Raw genomic sequence first — 5,376 nt, forward strand, 5'->3', positions numbered from 1 at the left:
TAAATTGGCGGCTACCTTAGGCAAAACATACGTAGCTGAAACTTCCAAACACTTCTACCAGTGGTTGGCAGCTCACAGACAGAAGATATGGCAGTCTCATGGAGCTCCTTGAATGAGGCTGCAGAGCTTCCCAAGTCAGCAACACAACTCTAAACAAAGCAACAACATTGATAAAAAATGACTACAGATTTTCACATAGCAAAAGTACAACTCACATCAAATTAAGCTTATAGCTTTCACCACTTGATCTATTGATTTAAACCATCAACTTGGTAGACTCAGCCTGTAAAATGTTTCTATAGCATATGCAAAACAAAATAGAGCAGGTAACATGCCTGAAGTGATTTGGTCAGTTTCTGTATGTTATTAATGGTCACCTCAATGTCATTCAACACCACCTAAAGTGTGCAATTATACAGTGATAGTATATAAGACATGACAAGTTGATTGATTTATAACACACCACTTAAATATGTGCATGAGAGAAGGAACAGCCACCCCCTAGCAAATTAAACCATCTAATTTGTTAACTGCCTGCTTACTGAGCCACCACCACGGGGGTGACTGTCAGATTAGAACAATTAGGTTCCACTGTACCACATGACAAAGGGATATGACCATGTATGACTCTCAGCTCTAGACTCCGCAAAATAAAGTATTTACTAAAATATGGTTGGCACACAGACCTGTCCATACCCAAGTTTACCAACAAGAATGGCTTTTGTACTCTTCACAAACAATTTAAAAGATAATTGTTACAATCAATTAAGTTACAACAAGAACAGCTAGTACTCACCAAGCTGGTGGAGAGGGCGCCCTTAGGTTCTATGGTGGTTGGACACTTAATTGCCTTGGAGTATGCCAGCCCATTCCATTCTGTGGAGGAAAGAAGGGAATTAATCATAAGGTGTGATCCCTAGTGATGATCAACGCTTTGTCTAAGTGAAGTCATGCTGTTTAAGGTCAGACAAAATTCCAGATTCCTGGTCCACAGGCACTTGTCTAGATTCCATGACACTCCACAAGTTGTTGATCTACATCTGTTAGCCATATACAACCCATGCACTATAACTTTCATATCCTTTGAATTGTCAACTTTGAGCTCTAATTGTGTACAAGTGTTTAGAAGTTACAGTCTTGAAATTGGTATGGAGTAAATAGCTATGAGGCTCATAATGATGTACACTGTACTTCACAATGCTCACTGTCTGGATAGTGTTTAGAGGGTTAACTAACTTTCATCTTATTCTCTTTTTGTTTGTATATTCTTTACCCACTTATCAGAGTACTCGTGATGTGGCAGCATTACTGACAAAGCACTATCTAAAAATGGTGGAAATTCTGAAGGCATTTTATTAAAGTGATCATAGCTAGCTAGTAGATCTAAGGTGTACTTCATGACCTCATTAATAAGAACACCTCAGGCCAATTAAATTTGATTAGTTGTTTCACAGGAAAAAATCTAAGAGTATAGGGTTGGTAGGTCAGTATATAAATAAAAATATAGCAGAAGTCAGCACAAAATGAGTGCAAAATATAAGTAGGGGGTGTGGTCTTGATGAAACACTAGCTCATTTACAGCCATACTATGTTTTTGAAAGATGTTTGCAGATCAAAGCATTTGAAAGACTTCAAGGCTAGTGTTCAAGAGTTTACTGTGGTGATTTAGCTTGATTTCTTGCTAATGTATTTTTCACCAATCTATGAAAAAAAGAGCTGATCCAGCCTGTGAAACGACTAATTAAATTCTCATTATAATGACCAGGTCTCAAACATAGATAAGGTGTACATCGTTAAAGTACAATGTTACTGAGGAGGTATTTCACTGCATTCATTGATGAGGAAAGTCTGGTGGTTTCTTACATACAGGAGAAGAGGCTCATCAACTGATATGAACCTATGAACCTGTCAGACACACAATGAATGTAATCTTCACAAAAAAAACCATTCTTCAATTAACAGCAATTAGAAGCCCCACAATAAAACATTAGAATCTGCCGAAATATGGAGCTCAAGATTGTAGAACTATACTGCATTCACAGACTTCACAATAGAAAATCTGGGAATGTAATCACAGTGCACCCTTCCTGCAAGTCTTGTCTACATGGCTCCAAGTATGACTAGACTTGATTGGCTGTTTATGCACTGAGCTGCATGGTATGTCTTTGTTTGACCTGGCAAAGCATCAGTCCTTGATTTTAAACCAACATAATAGATGTTATTATAAGTTTAAAAGGAATTTATTAAAGTATGCATATAATTACTGGGTGTGTACTATAACAGTCCTCTCAACAGAGACTCAATTAGATGCTATTTACAGTATTTAATAAGTAGTGGCTTACTGTATCTTGCAAAAACAAGTACAATTAAGCAGAAGCTTCTCAACAGAATCCTAAAAACAGAACTGCAGTACAAAACTTTTCATCATACTTTACAGAATGTGATTACATCACTCCAAATTTGTTTGTGTAGAGATGTACAGCAGTTTATATCTACTCTATGTTATAGCCAAAAAGAATAAAGTACAATATCTAATACTAATGAATGGTCTATATAAAACACAGATGGGTTGGCTAACAGGCCAAATAGATACACCAGTATGAATGTACGTATACCTGACATGATATGGGTGGTACCATGTAGAGCGATATGGGTGGTACCGATATACTGCATAATATTATAGATGGTGTAATTGGTTGGGATATATTAAATAATTATTGGAAACTGTGAATCTGGTGAATGGGCTTCTTATTACTGACATTATAGTCATGGAACACATTGGAGTATTTTGGTGGATGTAGTAGAAATTCATCGGCCATTGTTATAAATTAAATTCTTTGCCAATAAAACCACTATACATTGGTGCCAATATATTATACTAATCTGCCGTGCTTACCCTGCATAACTGGTGGAAAGGTAGCTTGCCTTCAGTCTACATCTTTATAGTCTGTCATTACCAGCTAGTGCATTACAAAAACAAAGCAAAAAAAAAAAAAAAAAAAAAAAAAAAAGAATTTCAACAAAGAGAAATAAACATATCACCTTCTATGTACATTATGTCTGAAAAATTTGTAGCAAAACCTAAGCAAAAACAGTAGCCTATAATTAAGCTTATAATTATGTGACTGGATCAGAATTTGATTTTTCACCAAGAAAACAAAGCCACATAAATAAACTTGCACCAGGCTCAGTTGTTGAATTTCAATACTTACCAGGAGTGGTTCACCATGCATGGCACAGTTTCATCCAAGCAACTACTTAGTGATGATTACCTAAAAGAGAAGATAAAGGCAAAGAAATGATACAGTAGAACCTTTAAGGTCCAGAAATTTGTCTAGTTTTATGTACCATCAGTGCAGTTGCCATGGATACCTGAGATACTTGTGAATGATGTTGAAGCCATCATCTACCATGCTGGTTGTCTTGCCATTAGAACTAACTGTAGACATTTTTCACCACCTGAGAGATTAATATCCAATATCCACATTGATTGTGTATAACGATAATGTACAAGCACCATTCAAAGTATTTACATGACTGATGCATTTACACCTCGCATTACACAATAATTATTTTATAAATTATTGAATTGCAGCAATATTAGGGAAGGCATAGTTGTTGAAGCAGTCAACTTAATTATTGCAAGTATGCTGCAGTGAAAAAATACTTATAATGAGCCAATATTACACTGAAAACTTCTTTCTAAAAGAAACCTGGGTGTGTTCCTTTTATTCTTGGTTGCTAAGGAAGTTTTAGTCAAAAGAGTGTCTGAACATTGTGACTAATTGAAATTGATGAATACTATTATACTCTATACAATAAGTCCAACTAAACTACAGTACCAATAGTAGTTTGGTCTCCTATATCTATTGCCCTAAGTAAAGAGTTGCATATAAGAAATACATTAAAAACTGATTGTAATAAATATTAATTTTATAACAGCTTATACTGCTAGCATGCTAGCTGATAAAACCAATAAAGGGATAAATTCCTTGATAGCAATCTAGTTGCTTCCCGTATCAATCCTATATTAGTGCATGTATGCCAAAACTAGGCATGCACAGCTACAGTAAAGAGTCTATACTTGCACACACCCAGTGATCTAAGTGAAATCCTAAAAATTAATGTGCTTACCATATACAAAGGTACTGGTGTATTTCCTACAATACTTATTGCATGATCATGAGGTGTGGACACATCTCTAATTTGACTATACAGGTTGATGATTATATCACAGATTGTTATGCACACAATAATTACTGTTGTACATGTGCTATGAATGGCAATTTGTTGTAATAGCAATTAGTAAGAAGGCAAACATCACCCACACAATGTCACACTGGTGCCTATACAAACACCCACCTTTAGAATGCTACCTAAAGTATTTATGGTTTTTGAAACCTTGAGTAAAACAGTACTGAATGTGAACAAAGATATTACTGATAAATGATACATATAAGCATGTACGTATATACATGTGAAAAGTCTTCTGTTTCAGTCGCATGTATAGTATGGGGTATAGTCTTTTGTATATACCCACACATTAGACTGTAATACATTTTTCACAACACAAAGTCATTCATTCCAATGCCGTATTGAAAGATAACAACACAACCATATATATGTAATGGATCCAAGCCCACCACAAATCAGTTGGTCAATGCAACTTAAATGAACATCAACTTATAAGTAATGTCAGCATTAAGCCATGCAGTTAAATTATTTTAGTACTAATTATACTGATCAGTATTGGCCCCTATAATTTTAATATACTTTGTTCCCTCTAGTGACATACCGATAAGAAATTTTTCCAATTATCCAATATTGAAATTTAAGTAATGGCTGATGTTGATAACCAATCTGATGTTTATGTTTACCAAAATTTCACAAGTATTTTGTAAAATTGCCATTTTAAAACTTAATTTTTTGTCTTGCTGTTATGAAAACAATATCAGGGTCAGTAAAATAATTGGCTAAATAATCTGCTAATGATTACCTATATTGCTGAAATTTGGCTGATAAACCAATTTACCGATTAATTGGCACATCACTAGCTCCCTCCTTGATAGGATTTGCTATTCAATTCCAGAAAGAAAACATCAGCACAATCATATAAACATTACCATCTGAATCAGAATTTGTGTACTATAGCAGGCATGTCAGAGTTTTGCTGGTGATTGGTGCATTATTTTATTGGACCCTGCATGCGGGTCAGCGTATTGTTCATGCATGATCATCAGGTAAACATCAGAAGGTGTTCAATAGTACTCACATACACTGGGAACAAGTGATAGCATTAACTAACACAGTGGAGGATGAGGTGTGAAGAACCACCATGGACCGTATGATGGAAGTTAAAATTTAATCCACAACAAA

At 35.2% G+C, this 5,376-nt stretch overlaps 1 long non-coding RNA gene across 1 annotated transcript; it reads right to left on the reverse strand.

The window, feature by feature from the left end:
• Positions 1–215: 215 nt before the first annotated feature.
• LOC136263850 (uncharacterized) lies at positions 216–844 on the reverse strand. Its single transcript, XR_010704816.1, has 3 exons — positions 797–844; positions 336–398; positions 216–283 (listed from the first exon to the last, which is right to left on the reverse strand). It is a non-coding gene; the product is annotated as an uncharacterized lncRNA (long non-coding RNA).
• Positions 845–5,376: the final 4,532 nt, after the last annotated feature.

This window comes from Dysidea avara, chromosome 8, assembly GCF_963678975.1.
Source record: "Dysidea avara chromosome 8, odDysAvar1.4, whole genome shotgun sequence".
Lineage (NCBI taxonomy): Eukaryota > Metazoa > Porifera > Demospongiae > Dictyoceratida > Dysideidae > Dysidea > Dysidea avara.